Below are 16,245 nucleotides of genomic sequence, written 5' to 3'. Positions count from 1 at the left end.
CTACCCAACCGGTCGTAAGTCGAGGACTTTCCCTGCCCGGGAGCACTGCGCATGCGTGGTGCCGCCCCCTGTGCCGGCCGAGCCGTAGCTGGCAAGCGGCAGAGACGGCGCAGGCGACCACCGGCCAGGCCACCAGCTGGCCCAGCCCAAGGGAGGCAAGGCACCCGCCGGGCCCCACGCGCGCCAGCAACCCTCCTTGCGCCCGCCGGCCTCCCACCTCCCACCCCTGGCCCTCTTTTCCTTACATTTTTAGTAGTTGCTCAGCAGGGAGGGGTGGGAGCTTTCAGACAGCTCGCCTTCGCTGCAGACAACTTGCAGCACCGTTTGCAGACTGGGCCTTTTGGCGGGCTCAGCAGGGCAGAGACAGCCTGGACAATTCCTATTGGCTTTTGAAAGCCAATAGGATTAGACTCTATCCAAGAAAGTCTATTCTATTGGCTTTCAAAAGCCAATAGAATAAAAGGGAGGAGCACAGCTAAGGAAAAGGGGGGAAAAATGGCGGACTACGTTGTTTGGCGACCCCCGTGAAATGGTCGTTCGACCCCAAATGGGGTCCCGACCCACAGGTGGAGAACCCCTGGTCTAAGTGCTGTTGCTGTTGCTCTCCCCACACATCCTGGCCTCTTTCTCTCTAGGCCACAACTCAGTTTACAAGAGAGCTCAGCTGCCTCACAGTGTCTCTCTGAAAACAAGGGGAGAGATTGTCCCAGAGGCGTTTTTTTCAAGAGACAACTGGACTTTCCTGGGGTTTTTCTTTTTGTTTGTTCTCTTTGTTTTCTTTGAGATTTTATTATTATTATTATTATTCGTGATTGGCGGGACCGTCTTCAGACAGACAGCAGGGGGAAGCCCTGCCTAAGAAATGGCGGGAAGGTGTCAGCAGGAGGGCAGAAAGAAGTAATTCCTCCAGAAGGAACTTTTGTTTATGGCTTTCTTGCTCAGAATATGGATTTCCTGGGATCCCAAACGGAGATCTCAGGGCTGGCACCCCTAATGAGCATCTATCTTGAAAAAGTACAATCGTGGTCCCTGTAAGGTGGGCTTACATCGCCCTTCCCCCCCCCCCCAGGTTGATTTTTGTGGCCATTGAGTAGAGAATGAGGATGCCCAGACTCATATAACAACAACAATAATAATAGTAATAATAATAACTGGAGAAGATAACAAAATACAAAGACCTACAAATAGAAATAGAGAGACTGTGGCAAAAGCAAGCAAGAGTAGTACCAATAGTCATAGGCGCCTTGGGTGCAATCCCAAAACAACTGGAGCACCACATGAACACCATTGGCATTGACAAATTCGCTATTAGTCAATTGCAAAAGGCGGCCTTACTAGGAACCGCTTCCATCCTGCGACGATACCTGTAATACCATCAAACATCCACATTCTATTCCATTCCATTCCATTCCATATTCTATTCTATTCTATTCTATTCTATTCCATATTCTATTCTATTCTGTTCTGTTCCGTTCTGTTCTGTTCCATTCTATTCCATATTCTATTCTGTTCTGTTCTGTTCCATTCTGTTCTGTTTCATTCCATATTCCTATTCTATTCTATTCTATTCTATTCTATTCTATTCTATTCCATTCCATTCCATTCCATATTCTATTCTGTTCTATTCTGTTCCATTCCATATTTCTATTCTATTCTATTCTATTCTATTCTATTCTATTCTATTCTATTCTATTCTATTCTATTCTATTTTCTATTCTATTCTATTCTATTCTATTCTATTCTATTCTATTCTATTCTATTCTATTCTATTCTATTCCATTCCATTCCATATTCTATTCTATTCTATTCTATTCTATTCTATTCTATTCTATTCTATTCTATAAAATGGCCCTGCATTTTCTGCCTCTCCTTTTTCCATCTACCCACTAGACCTGCAGGCCTCTCTTCCCAGCAAGTTGTTCAGCTTTCTCAGTTAGGCAGGTGGCAGCGAAAGCAGCCTGAGGTTCAAAGTTGCTGCCCACGCAAGACCGGGAATTCTGCGGTGCCAACAGAAAAAAAAAATGCCTCGTAGGACGTCGAATGGACACACACGGCGGCTTTTGTTCCCTGGGCACATATTTTTCCAGGATTCCTCACCCCCTCAGCCTGGCCTGGTCTTCACAGCTGGGCAGCTGTTTATCCCACAACCTGCCAGAAGGCCGGCCCAGCACCCAGCCAGCTTCTCTGCCCTCCAGGAAGGGACTCTGCACTCTTTGGAGGGGCATCCCCCCAATTCTCCTCCCCCCCCATGTTCTCGGTCTTTGAAATGAGGAACCCCGTCTTCCAGGAAGATGTGGCCAGCCTCCCGGCACCTTGGTGGGATCGCTCCGGAGAGGGGTTGCTTTCTCCTGGAAAGGTAAGGAGAACCCCTGGGGTTGTGTCTATGGAGATCCTCCGTCTTCCAGCTCCTGGTTGTCCCAAAGATGCTTTTTTTCAGAAGGCAACTGGACTTCCTTTGTTTTTCTTCGAAGACGTTTCGCTTCTCCTCTAAGAAGCTTCTTCCGCTCTGACCGGATGGTGGGGAAGGGAAGGATTTACACTCCTTGCAGACAGCTGGTCATTTGCCTTCTTTTAGAGCAGGGCTTTTCAACCTTTTCACCCATTGTACCACTTTAGGATATGGCAGTATCCGAGTACCACCGGTCGCCTAGCAAGGGGTCCAAAACTTGATGACCGAAAAAAAAAAAAGGAAAAAAGTGATAAAGTACAGGGAGTCCTCGACTTACAACAGTTCGATTAGTGACTGTTTGAAGTTACAATGGCACTGAAAAAAGTGCCCCCCAAGCCACAGCCGAGCAAGACACCTGCCTACCTACCTGGCCGCGCTCTTCCTCCTGTCCGAGGTTTTCATTGTTGTGAGCATTTCTGTTGAGGATTGGCAGCAGGGGTGGGATGGGGGGGGTGTTTGGGTTTTATTCCCCCCGTCTGCTGGGTGGTTGCAGCAGGTTTTGGTCACTTCATATGACCCTGGGACACTGTGACCGTCATAAATAGGAATCGGTTGCCAAGCATCTGAATGTAAATCACAAGACCCTGGAGCGGCTGCAACATTCCAGCTGATCGGCGCTTCTTCTGGGCTCAGCAGAAGCATCAGGATCAGTGCTGAGCTCCAGCTGGAGCCTGGCACTGATCCTGGTGCTTTTGTTGAGCCCCGACAGCCCTGCAGCTCCAGCTGTCTCTCGCTCAGGCTTGTGCAGTGCTGCCTCCGGTTCAGCTCATTCCCCTACCCTGCTATCACTTTTCTAGGATGGTCGTGTACCACCTGCCAGGGGCCAATGTACCCCAGGTGGTACCCGTACCACTGGCTGAAAAGCCCTGTTTTAGAGAGTCGTTGAGGCCACTTGCATGTTTCTTTGTGTCCTCAGGAATATAAATCTTTCCCTTCCCCACCATCCAGTCAGAGCTGAAGAAGCTTCTTGGATGAGAAGCGAAACGTCTTCAAAGAAAAACAAAAAAAAATCCAGTTGCCTCTTGCAAAAGCAACTTAACAAACGGGTTACTGACTTATTACCTGCAGTGATTCAGTTAACCACTGTGGCGAGGAAAGTCGTAAAATGGGGCAAAACCCACTTAACAAATGTCTCACTTAAGAACAGAAATTTGGGACTGGTTGTAAGTCAAGACTAGCTGTTTCATAAATACACGTGCAGTTGCCAAGCACCCAAATTTTGATTGTGTGACCACAGGGATGCTACAATGATCTCAATCGCAAAGACTGTTTTCAGCGCCATTATAAATTTGAATGGCTGCTAAACAAATGGTTATAAATTGAGGACTACCTGTAACAACAAAAATAAAACCATAAAAGAAGAAAAACATAACAGACAAATCTGGCTTAAGCTAGCAGTGGCTTATTGTGTTCTGTGAAGCGAAATCCAGGATCTTTGCATTTGGGAAATGGTAGAAAGATTGTTTGCATGTAACCTCCTTAGCCCACGTCCACCCAGTCTCCACCCTGTCTCCACACACATGCGTGTGAGTTGGCATGAAATGTGGCATGTTTCCGTGTGCATAGAACAATGGTTACAGTCCTTATCTGGGCGTGTCCCCAACCTCATCTGTCTTATCACTCCCAGATTTGTGCTCTGAATTAACCTCTTGCAGACAAACGTCAGTCTAGCACACGCTGGCTCGGGAATTCTGGGAATTGAAGTCCACAGGTCGTAAAGGGGCCCTAGTTGCTTCCCCTGGCCTGCTGGTGTTTCTGACTATTCAAGGCCAAAGTCACCAGGGCTGCAATCCCATTTTTATCCATTTCTGGAATATAGGATATGGGAGAATAAGTGAATCAGAATACAGCTGGAAGGGATCTGGGAAGTCTTCTAGTCCAGCCCCCTGCTCAACCAGGATTCTTTATACCATTTCAGACAAGTGGCTGTTTAGTCTCTTCTTAAAAGCCTCCAGTGATGGGGCACCTACAACTTCTGGAGGCAGGTGGTTCCACTGGTTAATTGTCCTCACTGTTAGGAAGTTTCTCCTTAATTCCAGGTTGCTTCTCTCCTTGATTCATTTCCATCCGTTGCTTCTTGTCTTTCTTTCGGGTGCTTTGGAAAATAAATTGACCCCCCCCCTCTTCTTTGTGGCAGCCCCTCAAATATTGGAAGGCTGCTGTCATGTCCCCCCTAATCCTTCTTCTCTCTAGACCAGTGTTTCTCAACCTTGACCATTTTAAGGCATGTGGACTTCAACTCCCAGAATTCCACAGCCAGCAGTGCTGGCTGTGGAATTCTGGGAATTGAAGTCCACATGCCTTAAAATGGTCAAGGTTGAGAAACACTGCTCTAAACTGACTTTGCTTAACGGCCGTGTTACTAACTTCAGAACAACGATTTAGTTAACAACGGTGGCAGGAGAGGTCATAAAATTGGGGCAAAACTCACTTGAGCACCGTTTCGTTTAGCAGTGGACATTTTGAGCTCCATTGTGGTGATAAGTTGTGGCTTTATCTGTAATGAGATGACCAGCTGCTTGATCGCTAATGGTAAAAGACCCCGACTATGTGAGTGGCAGGCTATTTACTCTGGAGTAAACTGTTTCATATTTGCTGGCCAATAATGTAATTGTGATGTTGCCATACACTAAGTAGAATAGAGTAGAAACCCAAGTCCTGCGACGGTTCTTCATATGTCAATGGTGGCCTACCCCTGTCCTAAGTCCTCCTGTTCTAAGCGGTGAGCCTCCTAGACCATGGGTAGGCAACCTTGGCTTTTTTATGACTGGTGGACTTCAACTCCCAGAATTCCTGAGCCAGCATGGCTCAGCTCAGAAACCTCTCCCTTTCCCCTCAGCGTGGCTGGCTCAGGAATTCTGGGAGTTGAAGTCCACGAGTCATGAGGGGGTCATAGTTCCTTCATGCTGGCTCAGGAATTCTGGGAGTTGAAGTCCACGAGTCATGAGGGGGCCATAGTTCCTTCATGCTGGCTCAGGAATTCTGGGAGTTGAAGTCCACGAGTCATGAGGGGGCCATATTTCCTTCATGCTGGCTCAGGAATTCTGGGAGTTGAAGTCCACGAGTCATGAGGGGGCCATAGTTCCTTCATGCTGGCTCAGGAATTCTGGGAGTTGAAGTCCACGAGTCATGAGGGAGCCATAGTTCCTTCATGCTGGCTCAGGAATTCTGGGAGTTGAAGTCCACGAGTCATGAGGGAGCCATAGTTCCTTCATGCTGGCTCAGGAATTCTGGGAGTTGAAGTCCACGAGTCATAAAAGAGCCAAGGTTGCCTACCCCTGAGCTGGGCTAAAATATAGCTCTGTGTTCCGCGTTCAGAAGACTCCACTAACCCTGAACTCCAGTAGAAACACAGCATCTGTGTTCACATGACACCCTATTCAGATATACAGTCTGTTCACACCACAGTATGGCCAAAACATCTGAAGGCTTCCTGATTAGTTCCCACCCAACGAATTAAAGCGTTTTTAGACTCTGAACTAAAAACGAGCCTATAGGTAGTCCACGACTACGATTGATCCCAACATTTACGCTGCTAAGGGAGACATGTGTTAAGTGAGTTTTGCCCCGTTTTACGACCGTTCTCCCCACAGCCGTTAAGTGAATCACTGCGGGCTGATAAGTTAGCAAGCTGGTCGTTCAGCCAATCCGGCTTCCCCATTGACTTTGCTGGTCAGAAGTTTGCAAAAGGGGATCACAGGATCCTGGGCCACTGCAACGGTCATAACTACGAGTCGGTGACCAAGGGTCTGATCACGTGACCGGGGGGGGGGGGGAAAGCTGCAACGGTCCTTAAGTGTGAAAAATGGTCACCAGATCCTTTTTTTCCCAGGCCCGTTGAGACTTCCAACGGTCACTAAATGAACTGTCGTAAGTCAAGGACCACCCATATTTTGGACTGTCCCGCCAGCTCTGCGTGTGCGTGTGCTGTGTGTGTATTTGTGTGATGCTAAAGCCACTCAACTGGCCAGCAAACCACGATTCCGCAAGGCACGGCTTGCGCGTCTCGTGGGAACGCGCCGCCCTGCCCCGCGTGCAACTTCCCGGCCAAGCCCGAAGGGTTAACCGCGCGCCGGCTCATTTATTTCGCCTCCAGCGGGGCGGCGGCGGCGGCGGCGCAGGAGAGGAAGGGAGCGGAGGCGGGAGGAGGAAGGAGGCAGCCGCGGCCGGAGCGAGCCGAGGCGGGGAGGTTCCCGGGGCTCCGCTCCGCTGTGGAGGCGCCTCCTCGGGAAGGCAAGCGGCCGGGGGACCCGCAGGAGCTGCAAGCGGGGCGCGTCAAGGTAAGGCGGGCTGGGCTGGGCTGGGCTTCCCCCGGGGACTTCGCTGCTCCGCGGAGGGAAGCCGGAGGGTCGAGAAGGCTGCAAGCCCCGGCCGGCATCTCTTCCCCTTGCAGGCGAGGCGTTCTGTGCTGTGCTCACAATTCCTGAGCATGGACAGAGTTTCCCTCGGCTAGCAGAGCCGGACTTGTGCCCTAAGATGCAAAATAATAAAAAAGGGGGAGGGTATACTAGTTGTTAGTCTTCATGCACGGCCCCCTGAACATGCACAGAGTGCTTTCCCCCTTGGCTTCAGGAGTACAGGCAGTCCTCGACTTACAACCGTTTGCTTCGTGACCGTTCAAAGTTCCAAGAGCACTGAAAAATGGGACCAAACGCCCGTTTTTCAGAGTTAACGACCGTTGCAGCCTCCCCACGGTCATATCATCAAAATTCAGCCTGACTCGTATTTATGACGGTTGCAGTGCCCTGGGGTGGGGGGTGGGGGTCATGTCATGGACCTTATGTGGCCTTCTGACAAACAAGGTCAGTGGAGAAACCGGATTCACTTAATAACGGTGCGGCTAACTTAACTGCGGTGATTCGCTTAACAACGGTGGCCAGAAAGATCCTAAAATGGGGCAAAACTGACTTAACAAATGTCTCGCTTTGCAACAGAAATTTTGGTGGTCGTAAATTGGGGACTATCTGTAGTTGTGGACGAACAGCTGGCAATGGAGGATTAGAGCAAACACGGTGCTTTATTTCTGCGAGAACTTCCTGGATCTGGTTTTATTGCAGTATTTGTACTGTATTTTTTTTTTGTTTGTTTGTTTGCTTGCTTGCTTGTAAAGGTTTTATCCCAAACCGTGAGCTTATAGCAATGCCTGTGGAGGCTGAGAATGGAAATGAGGTTGCAGCAGTTGGGATTAATTGGGTTTTTTTTCATAGGCAGAAACTATGGTTGAAGTTGTGGTGTCTGGTTTGTTTTCTGTGTGAAGTTTAAACTACAGTGCCCATGGTGCTCAGCTAACAGGATTGCCTGGGTTGACTGACGCAGAGAGCGCAGGTTGGGGGGGGGGCTGCGTCTGAAGGATTGAGCAGGAGGAATCTTAGTTTTGACCCCGGGAAAGGCTGCGTTCACGCAATCTACTTCAGTGGTTCTCAATCTTTTTAATGCTGCGACCCCCAACCGGTCGTAAGTCGAGGACTACTCAACCGGTCGTAAGTCGAGGACTACTCAACTGGTGCAGCACCGTTTGCAGAATGGGACTTTTGGCGGGCTCAGCAGGGCAGAGACAGCCTGAACAATTCCTATTGGCTTTTGAAAGCCAATAGAATTAGACTCTATTCAAGAGAGTCCATTCTATTGGCTTTCAAAAGCCAATAGAATAAAAGGGAGGAGCACAGCTAAGGAAAAGTGGGGAAAAATGGCGGACTGCGTTGTTTGGCGACCCCCGTGAAATGGTCCCTCGACCCCAAATGGGGTCCCGACCCACAGGTGGAGAACCACTGATCTACTTCATCAAGTTGGGTCAAGAGCGAGTGGCTGCAGGGCTTCTACAGGCTAAGCCGAGATAGTGTCACTGTTGTGATTGAATACAGGTAGTCCTCTATTTACGACCACAATTGACTCCAAAATTTATGCTGCTAAGTGAGACATTTGCTAAGTGAATTTTGCCTTCCATTTTACAACCTTCCCCAGTTTACAACCTTCCGTTGTTAAGGGAGTTGCTGCACTTGTTAAGTTAGTAACCTGGTTGTTAAGTGAATCTGGCTTCCCCGTTGACTCGGCTTGGCGGAAGGTCGCAGAAGCGGATCACGTGATAATGCGACCGTCATAAATATGAACTAGTTGCCAAGCATCTGAATCTTGAACAGGTGACTATGGGGGGGGGGATGCTGCAACCGTGAAAAACGGTCATAAGTCCCTATTTTCAATGCTGTTATAACTTTTGGACGGTGGCTAAATGGATTGTTGTAAGTCAAGGATTGCCTGTACTCTCAAGATTATTCAATGAATTGTGCAGATTGCATAACTTGGTGAAAGAAGTAAGCAAGCTAAGGGTGTTGTGTGAACATGTTGTGATGGTGCTGACTTTTAAAGTTTCACCTTGCCCACTGTGGGATCTGCCGGTTCCGTGGCCTTTAGGAAGAGGCCACCTGTGCCAGAAGTCCTGCAGATCAGGGCCTTCTCTTGGATGGCCCCCAGAGCAGAGAATTGTTTTCTTTTCTTTCTTTCTTTCTTTCTTTCTTTCTTTCTTTCTTTCTTTCTTTCTTTCTCTCTCTCTCTCTCTCTCTCTCTCTCTCTCTCTCTCTCTCTCTCTCTCTCTCTTTCTCTTTCTCTTTCTCTTTCTCTCTCTGTCTTTCTCTGTCTCTGTCTCTTCTGGTCTTCATTCTTTTAGCGGTAAATTTTAATTGTTCATTGTTTTGATGACTTCCTTTAGGTTTTGATTTGAATTTTATTTTGTTTTATTTGGGGGTAAGCTGCCCTGACTGTTGGAATACAGGTAGTCCTTGACTTACAACAGTTCGTTTAGTGACCGTTCAAAGTCACAGTGCCACTGAAAAATGTGACTTACGACTATTTTTCGTAGTTACAACCTTCACAGTAGAGTTCCTGAGCATTTATTTATTTATTTATTTTCAGTGTTTATATTTCCGGCTTTGTGGACCGGTACGGGAGGGGAAAGAGGGGATGTTTCCACACGAGTGACAGGCAAGCGCGCAGCTCCATTTGTGCAAGCGGCATGCAGGGACAACTCCTGCTCACTTAAATGGAGCGAACCTGCGTACTCGCACACTGCTTGCACAAGTGAGGATGCACATGTGTGCGCGTGTGCTCGCTGGCCGTTTCTGCAGCCCGGTTGCAAACTCCTCATGGGCCACGGCCCACACAGGTTGGGGACCGCTGCTTTTGAGCACCCCTATGATCACATGATCCAAATTCAGTGGCTCCTATTTATGTCCCTTGCTGTGTCCCAAGGTTATGTGATCACCTTTTGCGACCCTCCGATAAGCAAAGTTCACTTAGTGACCGTTGAAAGTTACAACGGCACTGAAAAATGTGACTTAGGACCGTTTTTTTTTTTTTACAGTTAACGACCACTGCAGCGTCCCTGTGGTCATTTGATCAAAATTTGGACGCTTGGCAACTGATTCATATTTATGACGGTCGCAGTGTCCTGGGGTCACATGATCCCCTTTTGATTACTGAGAGATCTGGCTGTTAAGCAAGTATGACTGGATCTGATTTTACGAGCAATTTTACCGCAGCTGCAAAGAGAGTCACTGTGGTTGTTAAGCGAATCCAGCATATGCAGGGACCAAAAACAGCAAAACATCTTGCGGAATCGCGGTGATGTGACTGCAAAATACGGCAGCCAGTTGTAAATGTGAGTCAGTCGCCTGAAGTGCGAGCATGTTACTGCAGATGTGTATGTATGTGTGTGATGAGGATGGATAATAAATAACTGTGTGCGTCCGTGTTGTAACTTTGAAGGTTTCTAAAACAATCGGTTGTTAAGCGAGGACTATGTGTGCATGTGTTACCTGGAAGCCAAAGGCCTATGATAGCTAAAAATCAGGAAGAGTCTGATTTGGAATAGAATAGAATTATAACAAAGTTGGAAGAGACCTTGAGGGTCTTCTAGTCCACCCCATGCTCAGGCAGGAAACCCTACATCATTTCGGATAAATGGCTGTCCAGTCTCTTCTTAAAAACTTGTGGTGTTGGAGCATTCACCGCTTCTGGAGGCAGGTTGTTCCACTGATTAATTGTTCTCACTGTCAGGAAATTTCTCCTTAGTTCTAGGTTGCTTCTCTCCTTGATTCATTTCCATCCGTTGCTTCTTGTCCTGCCTTCAGGCGCTTTGGAGGATATAACCCTCCCCTCTTCTTTGTTGGCAGCCCCTGAGATATTGGAACACTGCTATCATGTCCCCCCTCGTCCTTCTCTTCATTAAACTAGATATACCCAATTCCAGCAACCATTCCTCATATGCTTTAGCCTCCAGTCCCCTGATCATCTTTGTTGTTCTTCTCTGTACTCTTTCTAGAGTCTCAGCATTTTTTTTACATTGCGGTGACCAAAACTGGATGCAGTATTCCAAGTGTGGCCTTACCAAGGCCTTGTAAAGTGGTATTAACACTTCACGTGATCTTGATTCTATCCCTCTGTTAATGCAGCCCAGCATTGTGTTGGCTTTTTTGGTGATTGTATTTAAGTGATTGTCCACTAGGACTCCAAGGTACCTCTCACAGTTACTACTATTGAGCAAGGTACCCACTATACCAGTGGTTCTCAACCTTTTTAATGCTGCGACCCCCGACCGGTCGTAAGTCGAGGACTACTCAACCATCGTAAGTCGAGGACTACTCAACTGGTGCAGCACCGTTTGCAGAATGGGACTTTTGGCGGGCTCAGCAGGGCAGAGACAGCCTGGACAATTCCTATTGGCTTTTGAAAGCCAATAGAATTAGACTCTATTCAAGAGAGTCTATTCTATTGGCTTTCAAAAGCCAAGAGAATAAAAGGGAGTAGCACAGCTAAGGAAAAGGGGGGAAAAATGGCGGACTGCGTTGTTTGGCGACCCCCGTGAAATGGTCGTTCGACCCCAAATGGGGTCCCGACCCACAGGTGGAGAACCGCTGATCTAACCAATTTTATTAAAACAGCCACTCGTGAAAGACTCTGCCTTTTAATAATAATAATAGAGACTTTCTTTGGCTACAGTTCTAGGGCAACCTTTGGAGAGCGGGATCTGCACCCAAGTCTTTGGTGGCCCATTCTTACCCGGATCCATTTTACCTCTGTAGTAAACTGGAAGCCTTTTATAAAAATTGCCCTTTGTGGCTTCAAAAGCATCCGTGTAATTGCCTGTTGCAGAATTACTTGGAGAAAAAACAGAATAAAATAATCTTTATTGGCCAAGTGTGATTGGACACACAATGAATTTGTCTCCAGTGCAGAATTCATTGTACATATGAACAGCAAGTAATAGGTCATAATCATTCATCGTAAGTTATAAACAACAATTGATAGATCCTAAGACACCAATAGGAGAAGAGAGTAGGAAAGATGACCTACTACTACTATTATTATTATTAAATCAGGAAAGGCAAGGTTGAAGCTTCCTGTTCCCACTTATCTCCCAGCTTTGCCCTCCCAGATTCCACTGTCTTTTCCTCCCACCTGCTTGGAAATCCAGAGATTTGCATTCTTGCTGAAGTGAGAGTTTTTCTGCAGTCACCATGGTTGTTAAGCGAATGTGATCTTTTCCCCCCTTTTCACTCCTTTTTTTTTTTTTTAATGCCTGTTGCAACATAGCTTGGCCACCCTGTACGTTTTGGAGCAGGGAGTGAGCTGGTTTGCTTGCAGTGGCGAAGGGTAATCAAAACCAACAACACTTTGTGGGATTGGGTGTGGGGTGCAGTTGGAGGGGTACCAGATTTAGAATGTCCACCCCCTAAAAAGAAAAGAAAATGAAGACGTATCCTCTACACAGGTAGTCCTCGACGTACGACCACGATTGAGCCCAAAATTCCTGTTACTAAGCGAAGCATTTGTTAAGTTAATTTTGCGTCGTTTTACGACTTTTCTTGGCACAGTGGCTAAGGGAATCACTGCACGTTGTTAAGTCAGGAACAGGGTTGTGAAGTGAATCCGGCTTCCCTGTTGACTGACTTTGTTTGCCAGAAGGTCACAAAAGGGCATCACGTGACCCTGGGGCACTGGAGCCGTCATCAGTACATGTCAGTTGCCAAGCCTCCAAATTTTGATCACGTGACCAGGGGGATGCTGCAGCAGTCGTAAGTGTGAGAATTGGCCATAACTCGCTTTTTTCAGCGCCGTTGGAACTTCAAACGCTCACTGAGTGAACTGTTGTAAGTTGAGGACTAGCTGTAACTATAATTGGATACTCTGCAGTTTGGTGCCTGGAGGTCCCTAGTGTTCATTTAGGACAGTAGTGGCAAACCTGTGGCACGCGTGCCAGAGGTGGCACTCTCAGCCCTTTCTGTGGGCACGCGCGCCATGCCCCGGAGATGGCAACCATGCCTCTTCAACCAGCCGCCCGCTAACTGGCCGAGGTCCCACATGGCCGGATGCATCCCAGCACCCATGCGCTCGCTGGCCTCTGTGTGCAGGGGCCGATGGTGTCAGGCAGCAGCTGCCCCGGCCCTTGCCTCACCTTGGCCTGTGACAATGGCACTGCCGCCCTGCCTCGCCTCATCTTGCCTCGCCTCACCCCGCAGGACGAGCCTCTTGCCCACCGCCCCACCTGCCAGAGACCCCCTGGATCTCCCCCACAGGTGTCCCTCCCCACGAGCAACATCGAGGTGATCACGTCCACCTTGGCCACACCCATCCAGTCTGCCATGACCACCACAGCCACGCCCACCTGGCACCCGGCGATAAATACGTGGGTTTTGGGTTGCAGTTTGGGCACTCGGTCTCTAAAAGGTTCGCCATCACTGATTTAGGGAGTCTCTCGGTGTATCTTGGTATGATTAACGGGGACTTTCAGCTGTCCAGCTGGTCTTCATGGTGACCTTTTCCAACAAGCTATTGGGAAACATCCAGCTGGAAGGAGGAGTCAAGCAGTGGTCTAGCTTGGAGGCTTTGCGCAGCTGCAAATGGCATAACCTCAACCTCTCCTTCTAGCTTGACTTGGAGAATAGCTTGGCTCCCTCTTCTTTGGGGCAGCCCCTGAGATACTGGAACACTGCTATCCTGTCCCCCCTCGTCCTTCTCTTCATTAAATTAGACATACCCAATTCTAGCAGCCTTTCCTTATATGCTTTAGCCTCCAGTCCCCTAATCATTTAGGACAGTGGTTCTCAACCTGTGGGTCGGGACCCCATTTGGGGTCGAACGACCATTTCACGGGGGTCGCCAAACAAGGCTGTCCGCCATTTTTCCCCCTTTTCTTTGGCCATGCCCCTGGCACCTGGTGATGTATAAGTGGTTGGGGGTCACCACAAATGGGGAACTGTATTATGGGGTCACGGCATTAGAAAGGCTGAGAACCACTGGAATAGACTCTCTTGAACAAATTCTATTGGCTTTCAAAAGCCAATAGGAATTGTCCAGGCTGTCTCTGCCCTGCTGAGCCCGCCAAAAGCCCCATTCTGCAAACGGTGCGGCACCAGTTGAGTAGTCCTCGACTTACGACCGGTTGAGTAGTCCTCGACTTACGACCGGTTGGGGGTTGCGGCATTAAAAAGGTTGAGAACCACTGATTTAGTAACTGATCATTTAGTAATCAGTTAGTAACCTGGTTGTCTCCACAGCTTAAATCTTCATAATTCGGAGCTTTCCTGCCCTAACTGGGGGGAGGGGAGGGAAGGTCGGAGCGATTGGCGAAATCATATTTTGAATCACATTTTCCATCCATGACCGCCCTCTTTTAAAGAAATCCCCCTCCAAAGTACATCACCTTGTATGGTTTCATTAATTCTGTTGCCTGGGCGAAGTGTTCGTCTTTGGCTGATGCTACTCATGCATCAGACTAAACATGAGCAACGGTTTACAGTGACTCGGTTTCTCAACATTTGGTGATAAACCGCGATTTAGAAAGCGGTGTGGCTCTCGCCACAAAAGCCCACCACCCCCATTGTGATCGGGGGGGGGGTTTGAGCTACTCTGAAGGACTTGGGGGGCAAAGAGTCAGGCCAGGCTGGGCAGAGCCTCCTCCAGCTGCGAGTTTTGATTCCCGGCCTTGTGGGAATCCAGCCAAGGGTTTCTTGGCTTCGTGGGTTGGGCAGACCCAGCCAATGGTGGCTTGTGTAAAGAACCATGATGCGGGAAGCCAGCTCATGCTCCTGCAATGAGCAAAAAGGATCCAGCGTCCAGTTTACACGGCTGCCTTTACAAAACATTACAGGAGTATTAAAGGAATGACCCCTGCCGGAAGAATAATTTGTGGTTGCAACTCTAGCCGGGACTGTGCAAGAATAAATAACAATGAGGTCCAGACAGCTGTGAAAAAAGAAATATTTATTCCTAAAAGCAAAACAGTTTGCCTTTAGGAGCAGCTGCAGGGAAATGGGGTACAGCAGCAGGTTTTTATAGGGGGAGCTTGTCTGTGTTGTCACGTGCTGATTCTAGGGTGACACTTGAGGGGCATTTGTGTGTGTGTCAGTATGTTTATTCTTGTGAACACACAGTTCCTTTGGGACATCTAATTTAATGAACTCTGTGCTTATCCTTTGATATGTGGATTGGGTCTGGGGAACTTATTTGGGGTGGGGGTTGAGGAAATTTGCTAATATTAATTAACTTAGTTTCGGCTTGACTGTCAGTTTTCTAGTGAAGACATTGATTCTCAGACTGTTGTGGACCCTGTTAATATTTTAAGGGAAGATGGAAACGGTATAAAGAACGAAATATATTTGGATATAAAACTTCTCACACCCCGGATCATGAGTTTGCCTCGGAGTGATTTGGACTTGGCTTGGCTTGTGTTTAGCTGCTGCTTTCTCCACACCCTTTTTGGCTGCTTGGTGCTAAACTCCGAATCTGTTTATGGCAGTGGTTCTCCACCTGTGGGTCGGGACCCCATTTGGGGTCGAACGACAATTTCACGGGGGTCACCAAACAACGCAGTCCGCCATTCCCCCCCCCCTTTTCCTTAGCTGTGCTCCTCCCTTTTACTCTATTGGCTTTTGAAAGCCAATAGAATAGACTCTCTTGAATAGAGTCTAATTCCATCGGCTTTCAAAAGCCAATAGAAATTGTCCAGGCTATCTCTGCCCTGCTGAGCCCGCCAAAAGTCCCATTCTGCAAACAGTGCTGCACCAGTTGAGTAGTCCTCGACTTACGACCGGTTGGGGGTCGCGGCATTAAAAAGGTTGAGAACCACTGGTTTATGGACTTGTTGGGAGGAGAAAAGGCTCTGGTGTAGCTTAAGCTGAAGGATCAGCTGACTTGCACCCAGAAATCCAGAGCCCCTTCCGCCAACAGCCGGCCACAGGCCTTGTTCACGCTTGGTCCTGTGGCCTCTGCATTCCCACAGATGGTCCCAGAGGTGCTTTTCAAAAGGCATCTGGATTTTTTGGTTGGTTTGGGTTTTTTTTCCGCTTGAAAACGTTCTGCTTCTCGTCCAAGAAGTTTTATTCATTTCAGTGAACCAAAGAAGCTTCTTGGATGAGAAGCGAAATGTTTTCAAGGGGAAAAACAAACAAACAAACAAGAAAGTCCAATTGCCTTTTGAAGAGCACCTTTGGGACAAGCATCAACCGATCAGTCAGAATAGAGCTGGAAGGGACCTTGGAGGTCTTCTAGTCCAGCCCCCTGCTCTAGCAGGAGACCCTATACTACGGGTCAGCAACCCATGGCTCCGAAGCTGCATGTGGGTCTTTGAGCCTTCTCCTGTGGCTTCCAGTCCTCCTCCGCCATTTGAAGAGAGAGAGACAGACAGAGAGAGGCACTTGTGCTTCCCTTCTCTCTCTCTCTCTCTCTCTCTCTCTCTCTCTCTGTATGTATGTAAAAAAGAGTGGCCTCACACTGTTCTCTGACAAGCTGACAAGCTTATTGGG

At 48.3% G+C, this 16,245-nt stretch overlaps 1 protein-coding gene across 2 annotated transcripts in view; it reads left to right on the top strand.

The window, feature by feature from the left end:
* The first annotated feature begins 6,600 nt into the window (after positions 1 to 6,600).
* The window catches only part of ARHGEF2 (Rho/Rac guanine nucleotide exchange factor 2), a 117,822-nt gene continuing 108,177 nt past the window's right edge, over positions 6,601 to 16,245 (top strand). For both annotated transcript variants that reach the window (XM_039358443.1, XM_039358442.1), the window contains exon 1: positions 6,601 to 6,729. The gene's annotated coding sequence lies outside the window, so the exon portion shown is untranslated. The remainder of the gene's footprint in view (positions 6,730 to 16,245) is intronic.

The sequence above is a fragment of the Crotalus tigris genome, unplaced genomic scaffold (genome assembly GCF_016545835.1).
Source record: "Crotalus tigris isolate CLP2741 ecotype Arizona unplaced genomic scaffold, ASM1654583v1 scf7180000019021.11574027:1482141, whole genome shotgun sequence".
In the NCBI taxonomy this organism is placed as follows: domain Eukaryota; kingdom Metazoa; phylum Chordata; class Lepidosauria; order Squamata; family Viperidae; genus Crotalus; species Crotalus tigris.
Note: the sequence above shows the minus strand (reverse complement) of the source record. Positions and strands in the feature narration are given on the sequence as shown.